Source organism: Lissotriton vulgaris, chromosome 8 (genome assembly GCF_964263255.1).
Source record: "Lissotriton vulgaris chromosome 8, aLisVul1.2, whole genome shotgun sequence".
NCBI classification, from domain to species: domain Eukaryota; kingdom Metazoa; phylum Chordata; class Amphibia; order Caudata; family Salamandridae; genus Lissotriton; species Lissotriton vulgaris.
The window spans coordinates 406,912,066-406,937,545 of record NC_141696.1 but is presented as its reverse complement, the minus strand read 5'-3'; the positions used below and the strand labels follow the sequence as shown (position 1 = coordinate 406,937,545).

Below are 25,480 nucleotides of genomic sequence, written 5' to 3'. Positions count from 1 at the left end.
CAACCATATTCCCCATGGTAACCCATTGGGATTGTGCAGTGTTGTAGTCAGTCGGGCCCCAGACATTCAAAAGGCATCGCCGGGCCTCTGCCTGAACTTCCACCCCAGTTACCTCACTCATAATCATGTGCACCCGCTTCCAGTAGGAGGCTATCGCACTACACTCCCAAATAATGTGCATGAAAGTGGCCAGAGCGCCACAGCCACGCCGACAGAGGCCATCAACCGAATGGCCCATATGTATTAACCTGGGACCAGTAACATAAACTCTATGCAGAATCTTCAATTGTACCAGTCGCAGCCAGGCAGGAATAGCAACCTCCTTGGGGGATGACACTGCACATTGCCAGTCTTCGTCATCGATCTCTATCCCATCCCGTACCCATTGGTCTCTCACGCCCAAAAGAAGGTCTGCACGAGTATTAATCAGTTTTTTGTAGATTAAGGAAATAGCACTATCCGGCATATGGCCGTCCAGTACTCTGTCCTCCAGGGGTGAGTATTCCGGGATTTTATCGCCCTCCGGCATGGCCGAAAGGAGTGCGTGGCGCAGCTGAGCGTACCGAAAATATTCCGTTCCGCCCAGCTGGAACTCTGTCTGTAGTAGGGCAAAAGATTTTACCTCCCCTCTCACTATCATATCCTCCGCCTTAGATATGCCGATCATGTCCCACTTGTCGAATCCCTTAGTGTGCCACAATTTACCCAATATTTCGGAGTCTTAGAGAGGAGTTGCCATTGTAAGCCTATCTTTCCAACCCTGTGACTTCGTAATTGTTCTCCAAATGTGCACAGCCGTTTTCGTTGGCCCAGACATCCGCCTCTCAAGAGATCTCGTGTACAGCGCCCTATGGTATTTCCTACCATCTAGGAGCCACCGATCCATGGCGTAGCCCGGACTGTCTGCCGGGCCATAGAGGCCGTGATTGAGGGCTGCCAACTGAGAGGCCCAATAGTATCTCCGAACGTCGGGCAATGCTATACCCCATCATACCACTGGAGTGTGAGCTTCGTGATAGCTATGCGTGGCCTGCCATCCCAGAGCAGAGAACGTTGCAAGCTCTCGATTTCCCCAAAGTAACTAGCTGGGACCGGATCCTGAGTATTTTGTAGAGCATACAGGAACCTGGGCAGGGACATCATTTTAAATAATGCCGCGCGTCCAAGGAGGGAGAGCGGGAGTTTACGCCAACCTTCCACGTCGAAGACGAACAAGAGGAGGAAGCAAATTGTTCTCGTATCGTGTCTTGGGGTCAATGGAGATGTAGATCCCCAGGTATTTAAATCCCTGTCTCACAACCTGTATGCCGCAGTCCCTTGGAAGAAGAGGTGTCCCCCCTCTCAGAACGTACAAGTGCGACTTCGGCCAGTTAATGACCAGGCCAGAGTGTCGGCCAAAAAGTCGTAGCACGTCACAAACCACAATAAGTGACTTGCAAGGGGAGGTGAGGTACAGGAGGATATCATCAGCATATAATGACACTCGGTCCTCAAATCCAGGGGACCAGCGAATTCCGTGCACGTCAGGGTGGTGCCGTAGCCACGCGGCCAACGGTTCGAGTGCCAGTGCAAACAAAAGGGGCGACAGGGGACAGCCCTGCCTGGTGCCCCTGTGGAGAGCAAAGGACGCGGATACACGACCATTGACAGTCACGTTGGCCAGCGGGCTGGCGTACAAAAGTTTAACCCACCCTACAAATTCCGGGCCGAAGCCGAGCTTCGCCAACACTGCCCACAGGTAGCCCCATTCGAGGGAGTCTAACTCCATCATGGCATCTAACGACGCCAGAACAGCTGGCTCCCTAAGCGTGTGAGCCCTAGCAAGGGCTCCATGGAGTCTCCGAAGATTAAGGGCAGCGTTGCGGTGTGGAATAAAGCCCGACTGGTCCGGGTGCACTAAGTCGCCAATCGCGCCAATCAAGCGGTTGGCCAGCAATTTGGCAAGAATCTTAGGCTCCGCATTCAACAGAGAGATGGGACAATACGATCGGCACAGGTCTCTAGGTTTCCCTTCCTTATGGATGACCACAATGGTGGCCAGCCTCTGGTCGTTGGGAAGCATGCCCTTCTCTCGTGCCTCCAGAAACATGTTCCGCAGGGGCAGAGACGACGACATCGGGCTTGATCTTATAGAGTTCCACTGGAATACCATTGGGGCTGGGCGCCTTACCGGATCTAAGGGAGCGAATCGCAAGGGCTATCTCGTCTGCTGTGATGTCTCTATCTAAATCATCGCGGTCCGTCTCTGACAGACACGGGAGATCTATCTCCGCCAAAAGCGCACTGGAGTCGGTCTCAGACCGGTCCGAGACCGAGGTGTAAATGGTCTCGAAGTAGTCCGCGAATGTCTCCACTATTGCACTCGGGTCGGTGACAAGCAGGCCGTCCTCCCCCAACACTTCTGGAACCACCCGACTGGCTCTCTCCTTTTTGTCGAGCCAAGCAATGAGCTTGCCCGCCTTGTCTCCGACATCGTAAATTCGACCCTGTTGCTCTCTACCCATGACTTTAGCAGCGTCGGAGACAGTATTGCGATATTCTGATTGTTTAAGCGAGAGAACGTAGAGCAGCTCAGGAGTCGGGCCCACTTCCAATTGGGAGTCCAGCTACACAATCTCCGCTTCGATGCGCACTACGTCGGCATCTCTGCGTCTCCGGACATCAACAATAAGGGAGAGCGCCTTACCTCTCAAAACTGTCTTAAATGCCTCCCACAGAGTGACGGCCGATGCAACTGACCCAGTATTCTCAGAGAAATAGAGCTCGATAGCCCTGGACAGGAGTCCGCGCGTCTTCGGGTTACGGAAATACCACGGATTGACCACGACCGCCCGCTCGGTAACCACAATGTCGAAATCGAAGGACACCCAGACCGGGGAATGGTCCGAGATGCCCCTCGCCAGCAAGCGGGCCTCTGAGACTGCCGATGCGTGGGCCGCCAGAGCTAAGACATAGTCTATTCTAGAGAGGCTACCATGCGCCCCGGAGTGAAACGAGTATTGACTCTGGGTGGGATGCATAAGTCTTCAGCAGTCAATCAGCCCCATGGTGTCTAAGAAATTGGGCAGCCAGGATTGTGAACTCCGGAGATCTCTGGGCGGATGTCTGTCCAACGTCCCTGAGCAGACCGAGTTAAAATCGCCACCCACAATAAGCAACCCCTCGGGTAGACCCAAAATGGCGCCTCCAAGGTCCTGAAAAGTGTTGTTTTGTAGCCCAGGGGGAACGTAAACTGAAACCAGAACCAGAGATCGTCTCTCCCATCTCCCCGAAACAGCAACGTACCGCCCCCTCTCATCAACAACGCTAGAATTCCTCTCAAATGGGAGAGACGTGCGCACCATAATCCCCGCCCCCCGGGATCCCGAAGAGAACCCTGAATGCGCCACCATCTTGAATCCCTTCCTGTTAAGCGCTCGACACGTATTTCCCACCAAGTGCGTCTCCTGCAGCATAATAACATCAGGCATACATCTCTTGAACAGTTGTAAAACCACCCCTCTCTTGATGCGATCCCCCAAACCATTAACATTCCAACACAGCACTTTTAATTTCCTACCCCCCATCGTCAAATTGTGGGTCTTCGCCGACCCTTGTAGGCCTCACAGATACATTGACAGAGATAGAGCAGCTTTTGCATTGCCTTAAAAGAAGAAAAGAGAAACAAAGAAAACAAACAGAACCAACCGTCAAACCACCCCCCACCCTGCACCCCTGCATCAGACTAAAAAGCCCCCCCAACCAGCAGTTTGCCTGTCGCCCCATTAACTAAACTACAAGAAGACCCTAGAGGAGAAAGGAGATCACTTAGACCCCCCCGCCACCCTCCATAACGGAAAGAAGGATATACACCATAAAGTGCAGCAGCATAGCTTTGGTCACTGTCAACAGGGTCACTGACCGACAAAGTTTATTAAAATGAGTTCTACTCTTGACGCTCGGGCCTCCCGAGGCGCCCTCCGAGTGTTCTTCTCGTTCCTCGTGTCTGTGCGGCAAGGTGTCTAGCCATTCGCTCACCACTTCGGGCATGTCGAATAATACAGCGCGGCCATCATGTTCAATACGTAGTCTAGCAGGGAACATCGAGTACTTCATCCCCAAGTCTCGAAGACGCTGTTTCACTCCAGCAAAACTTTGACGCTGTCGCTGAACCGCCCTAGTAAAATCCGGGTAGAAGTTGACATCCGCATTCTGAAACTTGAGGGGCCCGTGTCGTCTCGAGGCTTGTAGGATCACTACGCTATAATGGGCCTCGGCGTGGCACCCGATTTGGGCCGTCCCCCCGGCATTCTGTGGGCCCGCTCAATGGAAAAGAAATGGCTGAGGCCCGCAGGGGCCAGATGAGTCTGTATTAGGTCTTCAACAAAGAGATCAGTGGCAGAGTCCTCCGCACCCTCCGGCACCCTGATAATTCGGACGTTCTGCCGCCTGGCACGTCCCTCAAAATCTTCTAGCCTCCTCGAGAAGAGATCGTTGGCAGACCTCAGGTCCCGGACCTCCGTCTGCAGGTCCGAGACATCAGTAGTGAGGCTCGCGGTTTTGAGGTCTAGCGATTTCACCCTGTCGTTAGTCTTGCCGAGATCAGCTCTGATCAGGTTAAGGTCAATCGCCAGAGTATCAACTTTATGTGTGAGGGCCTCATGTTGCTTGTGCATCTCCGTTCTGATGCCAGCTATAGCCCCCATGATGTCCCGGAGTGTCGGCTCCGACTCATCCGGCGATCCTGCCCGCAAGGTGTCTTTTGAGCGGGCAGCCGCAGTCGGCGAGATCCTTTGTTGGGCATAGCGATCAATCTTATTTGACTGGGGTTGGATCGTCTTCCTACTGACCCGGTTCGCCGGCCTGTCTGGTTCGCCCTTGCCCGCCATGTTGAGACCGGGAGATTGAACAAAGGGTGGTACACCAAAGCCTCGACGGGTATGCTAGCAATTGCGGGGCACAACAGCCTCCGATATTTGTTCAGCGGAGGGCCACTCCACAACTTCGCGTGCTCCGTAGGGCCGGCGCAGTAGTCACTCACACAGCATATCGGTCATGCGTTACAGTGTAGCTGTCGTCGGCCATCACCAGGACAATGGTCCATCCCTGGCACGGATCTTCAGCACGACGTATCTCCGTCTCCGAGCGTCGGATTTTGAAACGGACAGCAGATCCCGCCTCAGTGACCGTTCATCATCAAGAATCCACCACCGTGGGGGGAGGAGCCAAGATGGCGGCGGAGACAGACGCGTAGTCTCCCGGCTCCGCGAGCCTTTGTCTCCCGCGGAGATATTCTGCCTACTATCCTGTAATTGCGCGGCTGTGGGAGAACGGCGAAAGTACGCTGGGGCTGTTGCCGTTAGTCTGAAGACCCTGCCGGCCTTCCAACCGGAGATATTGCCGAGTTTCTCCGGCCGCCGCTCCTGGACCTGGATGTGAGACCCGGGCTGCCTTGCTAAGATGGCGCCTGCAGGAGCTCCGTGATCAGACAGAGCTGAGGCAATGCTGACGACCTGTCTCGCAACACGAGTGAGGCTTTCTTTCGGCTGCCCGTAATTTGCCCTGTCGCTTCGCTGTGGGGGAACGCAGGTGAGACAAGCCGCGCTTTCCCTGTGTTGGTGTGTGGCCAGCTGGCGGAGCCTGCCCAAGACTTGCCCCCGACCTCGACTGTCCGAGGGGGGACTCATCTTGCTGTTCACTTGTGTCGGCTGCCCTGAGTATTACCGGTGGCGGGGGACCCCGTTCTGATTCACGGACCCTGCCTGAGCATCCCCGTGAATTCCAGGCGAGGTGACAACTATGGATGGCGCCGCTGAGGCGAGGGGGGGCTACACTACTGCCCGGGACTGTGGCACCGGGCGGGCTTATGATCGATACGCCGGAGGGCGAGCCGCATATCACACTGCGGACAGAGTGGACTGCTTGTCTGCATTGACCTGTGGCTCCGTATTATTAGCACTTGCTGACTTGAGGGATGCGTGGGGTGAAAGCTCCCGATTGCTGGGCAGGAAGCTTGATGATGCTATACTTTCGACGGCGCTTATAGTGCCGACTTCTTCACCTCGCAGTACGGATCTGCCTTCACTGGGCTCCGATAGTGCTACGTTGTTGCCGCCCGAGCACACGGGGGATGTTTCCATTGGCGATGCTACAGTGTTTCCTTCCTTGATTAACACCAAGACTTCACCCGTGGCAAAGCACCAATTGTTTACGGTGTTGTCGGCGCAGCAGCTGTCTTTCCTGGTGGCTTGTGATCTGCAGGCTCCGCTACTATTGTATCACTCTTTGCGATGTCTGTCTGCTCTGGAAACGGTGTTCCCTTGGGACAATGGGACAGAATGTTCTTGGCGGGGTCCATCTTGCTCTTGGGTAATTCAATTCAGCCGAGGGTGGCCATCTTGTCTCTTTGTTTTATCTGTGGCGGGCTCTTGCAGGGAACCATGGTTGGGTGGACGTCTACGATCTGGCCAGGGCTAGGGGTTTCTGTGTGCTAACTTGTGCTGGACTGTCAGGAGGGGTCTCGGACTGTGGCGCTTCCTCAACATGGACTGCAGAGATGTTCCTTCCCATCCCAATTGGTGATTATTGCCGACTGTGATTATTCTGTATGGGGTGGTGGAGTGTAATTCAGGCTGGGGAGATCGGGAGACTTTGGATTTGGCCCTCCTCCGGTAATAATAGGTTTTTCCCTTTCTTTTCTTTCTTTCTTTATCACTATATTTCTGGTTCCTTACTGGGCGACAGACACACTGCTGGGGGGGGGGTTAGGCCGTAGCCTCTGCATGCGTGTAGGGTGGGGTGGGTTGGGGGATGGGATTTTAGTTTCTGTTTTAGTTTCTATGGGCCTTGTTTTTCTTCTTACTCTCGTATTCTTTTCTCTCCTTGTTTCTATCTTGAGTCTGCGCATGGGCTTGGTGGTGGGCGGGCGGCGGGTGACGCGGTGCTTACTGATTGGCTTCATTATCCTGATACGTATAATCTTGTGCCGCCATGTTGCCTGGGGGATTCCGGCTTCTGCTGTTGTTGCTTTTCGCGTACCTAAGCTGCTTGCTTATATTCTGAATATATTGCACGGACTCTGTTCTCCTTGCTTACTATTTTTAAAAAATGTTGAACATTATCTTTGAGATAAAATCTTGAAAATTAACCTTCACTGCTCCTGGGACACAGTAACAATTTGCTGCCCGAGGTGGCTCGCTACGTTGTATTTACGAGCTACTGTGTCGCCGTATTGTTTGCAGTCGTGCTTCAAATGTTTTCGTGGCCGGCCTGATGGTTGTAGGCCCGTATTTGTTCTCCTTATATTGCACAATAAAGGTTTCCCAAAAATTAAAAAAAAAAAAAAAAAGAATCCACCACCGTGGATCAGGATTTCGATCAGGATTGATGCGGAGGGTCGGAGGGTCTCCGGAGCTCCGAGCTTAAGCGGCCATCTTGCTTGCCCGCGAAGCTCCTCCTCTGGCGTCGGTATTGTTATTGCGATGGGTACCGACAACTTTCTTTCTGTAGTTTCTACTCAGAACGTCGAGTCGGGCCGCGTGGCCTTTTTGACACCAAAGGGCCGATCATCGATGGAACGAAGTCCATTCAAAAGATGCCCCAACTGTAACTCGAAATTTCCAAACATAGATAAACACCCTGTGTGTTACAAGTGTTTATCTCTGGAACACAATGAAGCCGACTGCTTAGCTTGTGCGCAGTTTTGATCGAAGAAGACACTTCGGCTTCGAAGAGCAGCGAGGCAGACTATGCAGAAGCCAGCGCCTGAGCCGGAGAACATCTTTGAAGACGACGAAGAAGTCATCGAAGCTAAGGACTCAGACCAACATTCGGAGCAGGAGTCGGAACATGACTCCAGTTACTACGTCGACGAAGAAGACAACATCGTCGAGGTAGGGGACGATGATCCAGGCATAGGAGCCGTCGAGGACGACTCCGGCGAGTACACGGGGCCAACCGTGAGTATGAAGCCCAGTACTGTTACTGATATGCTTCCAGAGGCTCAGGTCGAGGCATCGCCGGAAGGCCTTAGCCAAGATCCTAACTTCGATTCTATAGCCCCGCAATTCAGCCCGGCTAAGAATATAACACAAGAGCCATCACTGCAACATTACCATTCCTTGGTAATATCGAAACAGAAGCTGAAAGAAGCAAAACAGAAACCGAAACTAATAGACTTTACAGTCTTTGGACCTAGAGGTGCGGATCCATCGGCGCCGACCAAAAAGAAAATGGCCGTTGACCCGGCTGGGTCGCATATGAGGGTTGTCGAGCCGAGAGCCAGTACACCCAGAGACATGCCTAAGCTGAAGGCCGTCGAACCGACAAGGTCGACGCCAGGCAACATCAATAAAGGACTCCCCCCAGAAGATGGTTGTCGAACCGAAGCAGAAGGTCGACAAGCAGAAGACGGTGCAATTAAAGACACTCGACCCAAAGGCAAGGATCGAAGCGAAGGGGTCCGTCGAGCCGAGGCAACAAATCATCGCTCCGAAGCAGCAGGCTTCGAAGACGACACAAAACCAAAAAGTGGTTATCGAACCAAAAAAAACTGTCGGATCGATAACAATTTCAGAACCGAAGAAGTTCACCCAGCCGAAAAAGACTGTGGAGACACAAAAGTCCCTCGGACCAATAAAATTTGGACTCCCAACGCACATGCGGCAAAAAATGGTCGAACCAACAACAGAAATCGACCCGAAGCCAACAAAAAAGGGTATAACGGGTAAAAGAGCTCAAGCGTATGAAGAGCAAGAGCCCTCGACAGAAGAACAATCAAAAAAATGTACGTCGGCCCCGATACTGGCAAAGTTACCCTATTAAAAAGGAAAATCAGACCGGACACTTACTCTGAAACCTATAAAATACCATTAAAGAAGAAAAGAGACTCTTCTACATCTCCTACTCTCTTTGAGCCTATCAGACCACATGTGCAAGAGACTTATACATATTCTCCCACACACACAGATGAGGATGCGGAATATGAGGATAATGAAATTTATAATTATCCTGTGGAAAATGACAAGGACAACCAAACTCAAAGATGGTCTGACCCTGTAGATCCTGTAGACTCTCAGCCCATGCAAGACAATACTGCATACCCTATAAAAACTTCGCCTACAGAGGACACAGCTGCTTTCAATGCATTGCTAGAAAGAGCAGCATACAACCACCACGTGGTAATGCATACATACCCGATTGAGGAAGACTTCCTTTTTGATACTTCCAACACCTCTGAAAGATCAGTGAAAACATTGCCAAAGTTAAAGGGGGTGCTTAAACACGCAGGGGACATATTCAAGTAAACAACCAGGGCACGAGTCATTAACCCCAGGATAGAAAAGAAATATAGGCCAGCACCAGTGGACCCTACCTACATTAAGGGACAGCTACCTTTAGACTCTTTGGTAGTATCCAATGCACGCAAACATGCAAATTCGCAAACTACTGGCGAAGCTCCACCTCCAGACAAGTAGTCTAAGATTCTGGAGGCCTCGGGCAAAAGGGTAGCTGCTCAAGCAGCTAACATATGGAGAATTGCAAACACACAAGCCCTGTTAGCCAGGTATGACAGGGCCCATTACGACACACTAGAGCAGATTCTCCAGCATCTGCCTGACCTTTATAAGGAACAGGCAGAATTCCTTATACAAGAGGGAAAGCTCATATCTAACGCCTCCATCAAGTGTGCGCTAGATGCAGCAGACACAGCAGCCAGGGCTATCAACACCAGTGTCATGCTTAGACGACATGCGTGGCTCCGCATATCTGGATTTAAAAATGAGGTTCAGAGCACTTTACTCAATCAACCTGTGAACCCTGATTATTTGTTTGGCCCTAATGTGGACACAATACTAGACAAAATGAAGAAGGATACCGAGACTGCCAAGTCTATGGGAGCCTTGCAGTCCCAACAATACAGAGGTGGTTCCGTTCGTCGCTCCGGCAACAGAGGATCTGCAAGAGCAGGCTCATCACAGCAAACCTCATTCAACAAGGGGAACACGCAAAACACCTACAACAAGAACAGTAGAGGTGGATACTGTGGCAATAACAGCAAGGGTAGAGGACGAGGGAATAACACCACCAGATCCTCTTCCAATACCAAACAGTGACTTTTTGTCACTACCCCCAGGCCATGTAACACCGGTCGGGGGAAGATTACAGCAGTTCCTGCATGTCTGGGAAAACATAACTACATACAGGTGGGTGAGGCAAATTATCCACCATGGCTATTGCCTAGAATTAATCTCCACACCACCCAACATACCTCCGAGACAGTGGCTGCACATCTGAGAAGACAGCATATTCATGTCTACCCGTATCTGGACGACTGGCTGATACAAGCACAGTCAGCCCAGCAATGTGCCAGCCACATGTCACGCACTTTTCACCTCCTGCACAGTTTAGGTTTCTAGCTGAACTATCCAAAGTCCCATCTTCAGCTGTCCCACGTACAACAATACCTGGGAGCCACTATAGACACTCAGGCAGGGAAGGCACAACCAAATTCTGTCAGAATAAACAGCATTCAGACGCTAATCCAAAGGTTCAGGCCCCAACACTCGCTCCCAGCCCGAGTGTTTATGCAACTAATAGGCATGATGGCCTCATGCATTTTTATAGTCCCTCACGCAAGACTACACATGCGTCCGCTGCAGGAGTGCCTAGCACGTCAGTGGAACCAGGCTCAAGGACAATTAAGCGACCTAGTGTTGGTGACCAGTCGTGCATACAACTCTCTGCATTGGTGGAATCCACAAAACCTTTGCAAGGGACGACTGTTCCAAAAGCCTGTACCACAAATAGTCTTAACAACGGACGCATCCCTGATAGGGTGGGGAGCCCATGTCCTCCACCACACAGTGCAGGGCTTATGGACCACGCAGCAAAAGAAAATGCATATCAACCTACTGGAGCTGAGGGCAATTTTTATGGCAATGAAAGCTTTCAAAGTACATCTCTGCAACAAGACCGTGTTGATCCGGACGGAAAACATGACTGCAATGTACTACATACAGAAACAGGGAGGAACACACTCTCCACAGCCGTCACATCTAGCTCAGAGCAAGTGGAAGTGGGCCATTCAAAGAAACATTTTTCTCATGACAGAACACCTCCCAGGCAAGGACAATCAAATAGCGGATATGCTCAGCAGACACGGCCAACAGATGCATGAGTGGGAGATTCATCCCACAGTGCTTCAACCATACTTCCAACAGTGGGGACAACCAGAGATAGACCTGTTCACCACAAAAGAAAACGCAAAATGCCAGTACTTCGCCGTAAGGTTCCCACACCCGCAGTCTCAGGGCAATGCGATATGGATGAACTGGTCAGGCAAATTTGCCTACGCTTTTCCACCAGCACCGTTGATACCGCTAGTGGCACGCAAACTGCGCCAGCACTCCATGACGCTAATCCTAGTTTCTCCAACATGGGCGAGGCAACCGTGGTACACCACGTTCCTAGAACTTTCCGTGGTGCCTCATCAAAGACTAAAACTAACACCCAGTCTCTTAACGCAGAGCCATGGAGACATTCAACACCCAGATCCGCAGCAACTGAACCTTGCAATCTGGCTCCTGAAGTCCTAGAGTTTGGCTACCTAAACTTACCTCCTGACTGCATGAACATTCTCAAAGAGGCAAGAAGACCTACCACAAGAGCATGTTATGCGGCAAAGTGGAAACGTTTTGTCATTTACTGTAACAACAATGACATAAACCCACTAGACGCATCAACTCAAAATATCATATGCTACCTTTTGCACCTACACCGCTGCAATCTAGCCTATACATCCACTAGGATACACTTAGCTGCCATAGCAGCTTACCTTCAAAACAGGCAACACCTTTCGCTATTCAGAGTGCCTGCCATTAAAGCATTCATGGAGGGGCTCAAACGAGTGATCCCCCTAAGACACCCACCTTCACCTGTCTGGAACCTAAACGTTGTTTTAACCAGACTAATGGGACCGCCTTTTGAACCTTTACACTCGTGTGAGGTACAATTTTTAACATGGAAGGTGGCTTTTCTCGTAGCGATTACTTTTCTTAGAAGAGTTAGCGAGCTGCAAGCCCTAACTATTCAAGAACCATTCTTCCAATTTCTCGCAAATAGGGTCGTACTTAGGACAAACCCTAAATTCATGCCAAAAGTGGTATCCCACTTCCACATCAATCAAACCAAAGAACTTCCAGTGTTCTTCCCAAACCCAAAGTCAGTTCCCGCAAGGGCTCTACACACACTAGATGTTAAGAGGGCTCTCCTATATTACATAGACAAAAGATTTCAGGAAGACAAAACAGTTGTTTGTTGCTTTTTCACCACAACACAAAGGAAACCCCATTTCTAAATCTGGACTAGCGAGATGGATAGTTAAGTGCATTCAAATATGTTATCTTAAAGCAAAACGCACTTTAACAGTTCCCCCAAGAGCACATTCTACATGCAAAATGGGGACATCCATGGCTTTCCTAGGAAACATTCCTCTAGAAGAAATATGTAAAGCAGCCACATGGACAACCATACATACTTTCACAAAACACTATTGTGTTGATGTACATTCCAAACAGCAAGCTGCTGTACGGCAGGCTGTTCTAAAAACTTTGTTTCAGACTGCTGCAGCTGACACAGGTAGCCACCGCTAAGGGAGAGACTGCTATACATTCTATGCACAGATATGAATTCAGCAGCCCACATGCCTCGAACAGAATATGCTACTTACCAGTATGTATCTGTTCTTGGCATGTAGGGCTGCTGACTTTCATATCGCCCACCCTCCTCCCCGGTGCCTGTCGCAGCTGTAGCATTCATTCTTTCTAACTCGCACTTTCTTGCATGGACATCTCATACTGTACAACACTCCATCTCTGCCACAATGGTGAAAAACAATCTAAGGATGGAGAGGATGCCCATGCGCACTGTAGTCCAGGGGAGGAGCCACCTATCTCGTGATACTTCGAAGACTCTTCCAGGACAACAATGTGCGATCATCCGGACCCAACACTAGGCGGCCATCTATGCACAGATATGAATGTCAGCAGCCCTACATGCCAAGAACAGATGCATATTGGTAAGTAGCATATTCCATTCAGCATCCGAGAAGTCTTGTCAAGAATATTCCATATGGGGAGCTTTTGCGTCTTTAACACAATTGCACCACTAAACAAGACTTTGAACAAGCCAAAGAAGTAGCATTGGATAGATTTAGGAATATAGGTTATACCAATGCTGTATTACATCAGGCAGAAGTCAGAGTAGAAAAAAATCAATAGACCTGACTTATTGTAGCAAAAGCACCTAGACAAACAATGCAGGATGGTCAAGCCAAGATGATAACTATCTGCAATGAAAAATCTGGAAATAGTATGCAGATCTTTAAAAAGAACTGGCATATCCTCCAAACAGTCAATTTTCTCCCCACGCGTCCACAAATCACAACAATATCTGATAGACTACAAGCAGCAGATTCCTTAACTTAGAATATCTCCCCCGCAATACCTCTGCACACCTGGAGACTCCATCATGACTTTGTCAACGGAAGTGACGTCAATGGAGCCATAAAAGCCACTCCTGGCGTGCTGACATCTGTTTTCTTCTTTTCTACGTCCTAACGCAGATCCGGGTTATTGTTTTATTTCAGGCCTTTTCGACTTTCAGGAACTTTCAATGCACTTTATGGGCTTCAAACTGTGCCGGTCCTGCTTGGGCCAGACGTAAGCGACGGACCCTCACGAAATCTGTATATGGTATCTGAAAGAAACAGGTTGGTGTTAGATTCCTTACCTTAGAATATCCCGAGGCGTCAGACTGGATCCGGAAAGCTTTGCGTAGCAGTACCCTTGCGCGTCGGTAGGCGTCATCTGCGGCTCGGCGGCCATCGTCGGCGTCGTGATTGGCGGGATGACGTCGTCGGAGTACTTAGACGCCGCCCTCGCGTGCTTACGTCACTTCTTTTTTCCGCGCCAGCAAGCGCAGATCCGGGAAGAGTAGTACTCCTAGTAATTTTTGACTAACTTTTAGATCTACTTCGGATCGCTTTTAGAGTCGACCTTCGACTCGTGGTGCCGGTAGGGATGCCTGGTTTAAAATCTTGCGCGGACTGTCACCGCTTGATGTCTGTGACCGACCCCCACCGTCGGTGCCTTTACTGTCTCGGGCAAACCACAATGACAAGTCGTGCCCCGACTGCCGGGCTCTGGCAGTCGGCCCGCGCCGTTCGAGGTCCCGGTCTAGGAGGAGGTCGAGGGACCAGTCGCGGGGCCGCAGTCATTGCCGTTTGATGAGTCCCCACCACTCGTCGGGCTCCAAGTCCTCAGGTAAGTCAAGGCACTCGAAAAAGAAGTCCAAGAAGCGTCATCGCTCTTCCGACTCCCCCAATGCTCGCGCGACATTGCCGGGGGTTCGGGCGACACCGCCCACGCGGCTCTGCCGGAGCCGCAAGCGCCGCATCCAGCTCCACACCCGCCGGTCCTAGGGCTGCACGCGACTCCGGGGGAAATAAGTGCCTTCCTCACGGCCATGAGGTCGCGCTTCCCTCTGTCAGACTCTGCCAAGGCCCCTTCGGGCCCCGCGGGTCCGTCTGGGAGCCCTAGCGGGCCGGCGGCTCTGGCCCCGGCGCCGTCGGGTGCTTCAGCCCCGGCGCCGTCGACGACTCTGGTCCCGACGCTGCAGGGTTCCACAGGATCCAGATCTGAATCCGGGCCGTCGCCAGTCGACCTTACAACCCCTCCGCTGATGCCTTTCCCAAGGTTGTCGCCCATGACGCCGTCCCCGTGCGACGTCGTCCCCTGTTCCAGCCCCGGTTTGGGTTCGTCGTCGGACCGGTGCCGCCTTCGACGCCGATGGGTAAGCCATTCACCGACGACCCGGCTCCATCATTTTTCCCTGACTATCGGGAGATGGATGATGAAGAGGACTGGGAGGGGTCTAAGTACCCTCTGGCACTGCAGTGCCAGTCGAGCCAGGACTGGGCGGACGACCTGGGGGAGGCCAGTGGTCTGGACACTTTGCCGACACTGGATTTGACTCCTCCTACCGTGGCTAAGGAGGAGGGGGGTGCTTACAGCGTTGTTGACTAGGGCAGCCAAGGCCTTGACTCTTGAATTCCCAGTTGCGGCCGTGAGGACTAACCTCCTCACTGAGGTGCTCAAACCGCAGGCAAGCTCCTCAGATCCTCTTCTGCCTTTTAACAAAGCCCTCTCCGACGTTCTAGTGGGCACCTGGTCCAAGCCCTCTACAGGCCTTCCTGTAGTTTGGAACGTGGCCCGACGTCACCGCCCGGCTCGGGGCGACCCCAGCTTCCTGTCCGTTCACCCCACCCTCGAGAGCCGGGTGATCCAGGCCTCTACATCTCAGACCGCATTCCCGACCGCTCCTCCGGATCGGGAATCCAAAAGGTACGATCAGTTTGGGAAGAAACTGTTCTCCTCACTGAGTTTATGGCTGCGGTCTGTAAACACTGACTGCCTTTTGGGCCGTTACAACCACTCTCTGTGGGATACGGTTGCGAAAGTGCTGCCGCAATGCCCAGTGGAGGTCCAGGCAAAGCTTACCCAAGCCCTAGTGGAAGGGCGGGATGCAGCACGCTATTCAATACGTTCTGGACTTGATACCACGGACTCACTGGGTAGGGCGATTGCAACGACAGTGACGGTTCGCCGCAATGCCTGGTTGAGGTCCGCCAACTTTTCGTTGGATGTCCAGGCCACCCTTAAGGACATGTCTTTTGATGTCCGTCACCTTTTTGGCGACAAACGGACAGTGCGCTGGAGCGTTTCAAGGGCTACGGCCAAGTCCTTGGGCCTCGGCCAACGCCAGCAAACTTTTGCTTTTCGACCCTTTCGTGGCCAAGGAAGGGGCGCCACCACACGTCCAGCTGGCCACAGACCGCAGAACCAACCTCAACGCGGTCGCGGATATGGTAACCACCGTGGCGGTGCTCCTGCAGCATCTGCCTCCAAGCCTTCCTAGTCCGAGCTTTCAGGCCCATTCAATGCCAGTGGGGGGCAGGGTTCGCCATCACCTCCTCCACTGGTGTTCCATCACATCGGACAGGTGGGTGCTGCAAATCGTCCGAAGGGGTCACTCCCTCCCCTTCGAGGCGACCCCTCCAGCCATGCCACTGCAGTGCCACCGCATGTCGGGGGATCACTTGCAACTTCTACAGGAGGAAGTTACGGCCCTCTTGGCCAAGTAGGACGTGGTTGCTACTCCCACTACTTTCTGGTACCCAAGAAGGGCAAAGGAGGCCTACGCCCTATCTTGGACCTCCGGAGCGTCAAAGGCTTCCTCCGGAAGGAGAAGTTCAAGATGCTGACTTTAGCTCAGGTCCTAGCTGCCCAGGACCCTAGAGACTGGTTGGTAGCTTTGGACTTGCAGGACGGATATTTCCCTATCCCCGTCCTGCCGGCCCACCGGCGTTACCTGCGGTTCACTGTAGGCACAAGCACTTTCAGTTTACCGTGCTCCCCTTTGGCCTTACCAGCGCCCCTCGGGTGTTCACGAACGTGATGGTGGTGGTCGCAGCTCATCTGCGCAGATCAGGGGTGTCCGGCTTCCCCTACCTCGACGACTGGTTGTTGAAGGCGGGCTCGCCCCAGACAGTCATCAGCCACCTCCAGACTACGGCGGACCTCCTGCACCTGCTGGGGTTCTCCATCAATGTGCCAAAGTCACACCTGTGCCCCTCTCAGCAGCTCCTTTTCATCGAAGCGTTTCTAGACTCGGCGCAGTTTTGGTTTATCCTCCCGAACAGCGGGTGCAGGATATTCAGGCTCTGATTCCGATCTTTCAGCCTTTATCCAGAGTCTCGGTCAGATTGACGCTGCGGCTTCTGGGGCTGATGGCCTCCTGCATCCTTCTGGTGCATCACGCCAGGTGGCGGATACGGGCTCTGCAGTGGGACCTGAAGTTTCAGCAGGCCCAGCATCACGGCAACCTGTCTGACCACGTCTTAATCTCGGAGGGCACTGCGAGACAGTTGCAGTGGTGGCTCACGGACCGCGATTGGGTTAGCGGCAGATCCCTCTCCCTACCCGAACCGGAGCAAGTAGTTGTGAAGGATGCGTCCCTCCTGGGTTGGGGGGCAGATGGGAGAGGCGGAGATCAGAGGCCTCTTGTCTCCGGCGGAGTCCCGGCTTCATATCCACCTTCTGGAGCTGAGGGTGATCTGGCTTGCACTGAAGGCATTCCTTCCCTCTGTCCGGGGAAGTGTAGTGCAGGTGTTCACGGACAACACCACCACCTTGTGGTACTGCAACAAACAGGGCGGGGTGGGGTCGTGGACCCTTTGTCAGGAGGCTCTGCGCCTCTGGACATGGCTGGAACACCAGGGCATCACCCTGGTGGTTCAACACCAGGCAGGTTCCCTGAACGCCAGGGCGGACGAACTCAGCCGCCGGTGCATGATGGATCATGAATAGCGTCTGAACTCTGACGTGGCACAAGGCCTCTTTCGGCATTGGGGAGAGCCTTGGTTAGATCTAGTTGCCACAGAAGAGAACGCGCAATGTCATCAGTTCTGCGCGTTGGAGTTTGCAAGACGGCACTCGCTCGGAGACGCTTTTCATCGCGAGTGGAGCTGCGGTCTGGTCTGTTGTATGCCTTTCCGCCTATACCAAGTCATCTTTGTGGCTCTAGATTGAGCACAAAGATACTGGTATCCCGAGCTACTCAGCATGTCAGTCAATCCCCCGATTCGTCTGCCTCTTCAGGAGGACCTTCTGTCACAGCAGCAGGGGACGGTCCTCCACCCGAACCTTTGCAGTCTCCACCTCCATGTGTGGATATTGAGCGGCGACAGTTGAGGCCATTTGACTTGCCTCCTGAGGTCTGTGATGTGATTCTGGCAGCCAGGCGTCCCTCCACAAAATCAGTATACACCTGCAGGTGGAACAAATTTGTGGTATGGTGCACAGCAAAGGCTGTGGATCCACTCTCTGCCACCCTTTCAGAGGTTCTCCTCTTTCTTCTTTCTCTTGCCCAGCAGGGCTCTGCTCTGGGCAATGTCAAAGGCTACCTCTCTGCCATTTCAGCCTTCTTGAGGCTTCCTGATCAGCCTTCTCTTTTCAAGTCCCCTGTTGTAAATAGATTCTTGAAAGGCATCACACACATGTTCCCTCCTGTTCCTTTCGTGATGCCTCAGTGGGACTTGAATCTTGTTCTAACCTACTTGATGTGCGCTCCTTTCGAGCCACTTCACAATTGCCCTCTTCGTCTAATGACTCTTAAGACTGCATTCCTGGTTGCCATCACCTCTGCCAGGAGAGTGAGTGAGTTCCAGGCTCTATCTTCTAAGCCTCCTTTCCTTTCTGTCCATCCGGACAAAGTTGACTTGAGAACTCATCCTTCTTTCCTGCCCAAGGTGGTTACGACCTTTCATATCGGGCAGTCCATCACCTTGCCCACCTTCTTTCCGCGTCCCTCGTAAGAGGAAGAGAGGCTCCACCGTCTGGACCCAAAACGTGCGCTCTCGTTCTATTTAGACCGCACACGCTAGTTCCGGGCTGACGACCAGCTCTTTGTTGGTTACGTGGGTGCTAAGAAGGGACGGGCAGTGCACAAGCTGACCATCTCTCGGTGGGTTGTGTTGTGCATCAAGGTCTGTTATTCCTTGGTGAAAAAGGAGCCTCCTCTTGGGCTGAGAGCCCATTCCACTCAGGCCACGGCGGCTACTACTGCCCTGGGTCGGGGAGTCCCCTTGCAGGACATCTGGGCCTTGCTGAACACGTTTGCTAGACACTACTGCCTGGCCAGCCAAGTCTGGAGACATGGCTTTTTTGGCCGTTCTGTTCTCCAGGACTTTCTGGTGTGATCTTGGTTCGCAGACCCACCTCTGGGGTTGCTATTGCTGGGGTATCTATTCCAAGGTAAGGAATCTAACACTAACCTGTTTCTTTCAGATGCACAAGTTACTTACCTTCGGTAACGATATATCTGTAAGAAACAGTAGTTAGTGTTAGATTCCTTACTGTCCCACCCATCCTCTCCGCTCTGCGAACCGACATCTAGAGTTAAGGTATTTCCCTTTGAGGACCCTAGTTTCATGGCACCAGTGTCGGTCTCTGGCAAGGCTTTGCATTCCCGGCGTAGAACGCTATGTACAAGAACTGACGTCAGCACGCGAAGGCGGCGTCTAAGTACTCCGACGTCATCCCAGCGATGCCGACGACGGACGCAGAGCCGTAGACAACGCCTACCGACCCGCAGGGCTACTGCTACGCTAAACTTTCCGGATCCAGTCTGACGCCTGGGGATATTCTAAGGTAAGGAATCTAACACTAACTACTGTTTCTAACAGATATATTGTTACCAAAGGTAAGTAACTTGTGCGCTTGGGAGAGCACTATGACTCCGTGGAGTGCGACGTTGCAGCTGCAATCACCGCAGGAACGCTGCATGACGCTGCTGTCTGCCCGTATGTCCGGAATGGACCCCTACCCGACGCAGGTCTCCTTCTCCAGCGGAGTCGTCCATGCGCAGGGTCCCAGCATCGTCGCCGTCATTCGTCTACCTCAGGTAAGCATTGCCCCCCCCCCCTCCCTGGCGCACCTCCGGGCCCCCCAGGGGAAGTAGGGACTCTGGTTGGGAAACCGCCAGCGGGTTTACCCTAGGCTTCAACTGAGTGCCCTGACACTGACAATAGAGTCGCCGCAGGTAAACATTTGCCCCCCCCCCCTCTCTGGCGTGCCTCCGGGCCCCACAGGGGGGTTAGGGACTCAGGTTGGGACACCGCCGGCTGGTTTACCCTCGGCTCCAACCGAGTGCCCTGGCTCTAACACCAGAGTCGCCGCAACATCGGGACACGGCCTGGATGGGCATCCCACGACGTCTAGCTCTTCCATAGCGCTGTCGCACAGCCTTCTTAGGCTCTCTGCGACATCGCTGGGGGTGGCTGCGGTGCGGTGCACTACACCGCTTCGGTGTACTCTTCTGCAGGTTTCCACCTCGAAGAATGTTGAGCCTACGCCGGTTCGACTCCGAGCGGTCAAGGCCTTTTCGGAGGTCGTCGGCACCAGCTCGACTCGGACAGTTGAGGCCTTCGGAGTTCGCCGGCTTGACTCAAGGAGCGAGGTCTTTTCGGAGGTCGCCGATACGGTCTCTGGTCGAGGAGTCGACTCCTTTTCGGAGGTTGCAGACGCGGTCTCGACTCGAGGGGTCGAGGCCTCTTTAATGGTCGCCGATGCCAGCTCCACCCGAGGGGTCAAAAAGTTTTCGGAGGTCGCCAGCTCGACTCGGGCAGTCAAGGCCTTTTCGGAGGTCCCTGACGCTTGGTCCACTCTGCCGATCTGGCCCTTTTCAGAGGTCTCCGACGTGTGCTCGACGCCGGTATCGTTTCAACTTTAGGGGAGGAGGATGTGGTCCCGGTAGGTTCACCACCCCCTGAGTCATTTCACTGCTCTTCAGAGCAGGTGCCAGTGGAGCATTGGCCTACACAACCTGTTGCTGAGCCTCTATTAAGTGGCTGGTTTAGCTTGCGTCCAGCACACATTCGTCACAGCGGTTTGCAGGGTTGCAGACATTTTGGATGGAGCCGCCCTCAGTCTCTAGTCCTTCGGAGCCTTTGCTGGATATTCTCCACCAGGGCGCGGGGAACATGGAACCTCTGGAGTCTCGGTGGTTGGAGTCATATGGCCGCAATGTGTTTGCATCGGCCAGCTCGGGACTCCGTTCCTCAACACGTTGTGTGTATTTGCTGGGGCTGCATTTGCCCTTTTTGACGCTGTTGACCGGCTTCTCCCCTCCTTGCAGGGGGATCTCTCGTGCCGATCTGGTCCGCCTAATCAGTGATGGCCGTGATATCGCACACTTTTCAATTCGGTCTGCAATGGACACCACGGACACTGTGGGTCGTGCTATGGCCAGGTCGGTTGTAATACGCCACCATGCGTGGTTGCGTGGTGGCGTTTTCCTAGAGCATGTTCAGGAGCGCCTTAAAGGTATACCATTTAATTGGGTCACTCTTTTTGACGCCTGTACTGAATCGGCGGTCAGGCGCCTCCTGTATATGTATCTCTTTTCTGTTATCCGTGGTGGGCCGCAGATGTTCTGGGTTGTGTGGCTGCTCAGCCGTGTTCTTTACTTATTCTGGTACAACTGGTTAAGCTGCATTTACCTTTCTTTTGAGCCTCTGCCTTCGAGCTTGTCTCAAGAGGAGCCCTTCTTTTGTAGAGTTGTGCCTTACCCTATGTGGGGTATTTGTTGGCAATCATATTGCTACTTTTCCTTGCACAGGAACATTTGATGCACGCTGACTCTTCCTACTGTTGTAGGATGTCTCCTCTGGTGAGATCCATGGGATTAGTTTCTCTCCCAGGGCTACAATTGGTTGTCTACGCTTGGTCCGTAATACATTCCCTCCTCCTTAAGAGGTTTTGTCAACCTGGCGTGTTTCTGCAACCTCGCTGTGCACGTCTTGCCTGTCTATCAGTGAACATGCACCACGGGGTGGGCAGGTCTTCCCTGGCACGGTCTCCAGTTCATTGTTTCTATAAGGACTGCGGGTCCGGTTTGTCCCTTCCTGTCCTGTGCATATTCTTAGGAGACAGAAATCTACTGAGGAGGACAAGACAGGAATCTACTAAGGAGGTACTCTGTGCACGGCGCTTCTGGGGATTCTTCGTCTCTGCTGCACAGTGTATTTCTGCTCTTCCTGATTTTGATCCTCCACATGATGTCACTCCTGACTGAGAACCTTTTTGGCGTGAGTATTAAAAAAAAACAAAGAGACCGTTAGGTCATTTAGAACTTGGCAGTTAGAATTTGGATAACCTTTTTGATTGGTAAGAGTAAGGTAGTTTAGTAACGCTTACTGTAGCTTTGGAACTTTGGAATTTGTGTTGGCCAACTTTTGGATTTGTATAGGTTTGTATATGCGAATTGCAATTTGTGTAGACAGGTAATGAGGAGAAATTTCTCTATTTGGTTTAGTTAAACGGTGCACGTACGAAAAGTACATTAAGCACTATTTTGATTATAATATTGTATATTTTGCAATATTTTTGGCAAGCCTGTTTCAAAGCTCACACAGAGGAATGTGTTGCTTTATTTGGAATTACCATAGTGTGATGTGAAGTAAATTAGCCGGCTTCCCTAGAGGGAATATCTAAATAGGTTTAGATTTACAAACATATTTCTTCCTTGGTGATTTTGTATCCCCAGGGAATTAAAATATGGACATAATACATACAAGGATGCTTTGTTCTGCGCAATTTTATGAATGAAGATATGCAGAGCGATTTTTGGTGTTCTGCTAGTCAAAGCTAGTGAATTGAGTGTATTTTCGCTTCTTGTACATACATCAGTCTGTTGGGCTGTTTTTGCAGTCTTTTGGAACACAATTGAGAAGCGTTTCTTGTAAATATGACTTACAACTAGTATTTACAAATGGTTTGGTTGAAGTACAGTCTGTGGGCTGTCCTTTATTTCTGTCCTGAGTATTGATATGTGGGTTAAATGTGTGTTTAAATGTCTATGTGGTTTTCCCATTAGTGCAATTTCTGTAAGTGAATGGCGATGGCGCTATTCACGAAATGCATGGCTAAAGCACGCCGTATTGTGTGTCCCGAGTGTTTGACCCCTTTTCTGTTTATGTCTGCAATGAGCTCAAATGTGTGTTTGTGTTTCTTTTTGATGTTTTCAGTCTATTAAGCAAGATGTCTAAATGTTTAAAAACTAAAATGTAAATTCACATTCACTAGGAATAAAAAGCCCCCAAAAACGAAGTTGGGTGTTTTGCAAAAAATAAATAAACTTATAGTATTTTTTACTTACATACATTGTGTTAGATATTAACAGGCAAACAAATCAGCTGAAGTAAATTCCTGCTGAACTCAAAATAATATAGAACACGCATTGATATGTTTTAGTTTGAAACTGACTGCCAGCTGCTCATGTTACAAACTTTTAGAGACAAGCTACATAAACAGAAATATTTATTCAACCAGGATTTTGCCCTCAGTTGCACGGGTGACATTTTGTGTTTCAGAATGTTGTTTTAAAAAGGTTCTTAAAACTAAGGTTCATTATTTTGTATTATAGGAAGACATTTCAATTAAGGGTTTTCCTCTCTTTAAGCATTTTTTGTAAGCATATGTTTGGCTCAGTTGCTAAATAATAATTAACCCATGTAATGAAGAAACATTTAAAAAGAAAGAAAGCGTAACAGATGCAGAAACAAGATAAGGCAAGTGCAAGGAAACTAAAAAGTTAACGAGGTCTTGAACATTGATTGGCAATCTCAGATAAAGATCAATCAGGGAAATTGGCTTTGCGAGGTCAGTTTCGGGTAAAGAGGTTAGTTTCTTACAGTTTAATCTGGTTAATGTGTACATGACCTGGGGAGGCAAGACCACCTTGTTCGCCAGGCAATCTTTGCAGGCCTACGTGGCACAGAGAAAATTTAAAAAAAAGAAAATGAAGTCAGATTCGAGGAATTACAGAGCCTTAATATGTGGAATTATCAAAAATGATTGGATTATAAAAATAAGTGCTACAAAATTCGTTTTTTACTATTCACGAAGCTTAATACTTATACTGTGACCTCCTAGCATTATAATTTAATTTAAGGTATGGTATACTGCATAATGAGGACATTAGCATATAGAATTTCACTTGACGCAGGCGTGAAAAACTCATTTTTCTCAAGATTTGCAGGAGATATGTCTAATGTCCAATCCCTGCAATTTGTAAAGAACATTCTGAGGATGATTAATAAGTAATGCAATTGTAGGATCTTTATTTTTAAGTGCACCAAATATCAAAGTCGAATTTGGGTAAAATTTGGGCATTTTTGCCATTTACAATAGCTTTAAAGTGCTTTAGGATTCAGTAAATGCATACATTTAGGTATAATACAAATTTGCAGGTTGTTCCCATTTGGGTTTCCTTAAATAGGTCAGTGAGCCAATGTCCCTGGTGCAGAGGTTTGAGTTTAATATCAGGGTGGAAGGTTTTAACTTTTGCTGGACCTAACTGAATTATTCATCCTTTTAAGGTTGATGAAATGAGTACCATTGCAAACAAGCATTTGTTCTAAAAACTGGTATGTGTGTTATTATGTTCTGCGAATTATTCACAGTAACTGTTTTAATAATCAGAGTATAGCAAAAAATTGTAGCCCCTAACAAGAGTAATATCTATATCATGTGTTTTTAAATAGGGTTGGTTATTGCAGGTTAGAAAGAGTTGGGAAGGTTTTTTTTTCCTTTTTCAGCCTTAGAGTGAGGAAGAGATAGAGGGCTGAGGAGCCCGCAAGGCAGATTTTGACCTTAAGGTCAGTGAGGTAGGATAGGAGTAAGTGTAAACAGTTAGGGAAACTATTGCTTGGAAAAGCAGGGCCTCAAAGGGTGTTGGCGCACGGGACACGCAGAGTGTCTATGAAAAAGTTTTTGGAAAGTTAAAAAGGTTTAGCATGTTTTCAAAAGATGGTTGTTACAGTTGATATTTTGTGTGTTATGTGCAGAAATGTTCGTGCGTTTTACATATTTTTGCATTTTGTCCTTTTGTGAATTGTTCCTGCTGGTCCTGTGTGTCAGAAGCGACACAGTTAGTTGTGTTTGACAGCCAAATGTCCACTAACTGGTGATCTGCTGTCAAAAGGAGGGTGAGGATTTTAAGCCTGACAAATTAAGCAGGCCTGAATATTCTGTTTTGGGCTGCAGGTTCACAGTGCATAAAAGTGCATGCAATAGTGTTGTGTGTCACCGCTTATTTACATATGCTATTGTTTTGTCTATGCTTTTTGTGGTTGATATACAGCGCGTATATCTGATGGCTTGGCATATGTGTGTTTTTTTTGGGGGGGGGGGTTTCCGCTGATTCTAAATTTCACAGATATGATTTTTCATGCTGTGAACAAAACAAGACAACACTTCACCAGGGTATGTCAAATTTGGCTTTAATGGTATTTGAAGGAAAATAAAAAAGAGATATACAGAATCAAAGTGTGTCATCTGCAAATAGTCACGATACTGTCCTCTTCCCTTAAAGGAACAGGCAGCCCTAAATTTATGTATCCTGATTGGACGTAAGGAGAAATTATAGATTTGTGACTCTTGTACATGGTGACCTAATTTCTATATTACATTAGTCAGTTGTATTCTGCTTCCTAAGTAGTGTTTGGCTTTGTACCATAAAGGAAACAAGGCTTCATTTTTACCTAGTTCCATCTCCCTTTTCCAAATTCCTTTCACCAGTTGGTGTATTGCTCAGGTTCACGGTTCCAGACTGCAGTAATGTACCAGAGACCCCATATTATGTATAATTCCCTTTTGTATGACCAGACTGGTTTTCAAAAATTTTCTTTAGGCCTACTCTGATGTTTTCCAGTCTGACTGTTAGGGTAGTGATGGACTGGTTAACTGACTCAATACTATAGTAAGACACGTTTTCCACCTCAATAGGAGACACCTTACTTTTTTTTAATATGACAAATTCAATGCCTATTCTAATTTTGTTTTTAGTTCCTTTTTTCTGCTGCTTTAATTTTTGATGG

At 50.3% G+C, this 25,480-nt stretch overlaps 1 protein-coding gene across 1 annotated transcript in view; it reads left to right on the top strand.

Annotated features, from left to right (window-relative positions):
* The window catches only part of LOC147697095 (transmembrane protein 131-like), a 427,844-nt gene that overhangs the window by 35,302 nt on the left and 367,062 nt on the right, over positions 1-25,480 (top strand). The window lies entirely within an intron of this gene.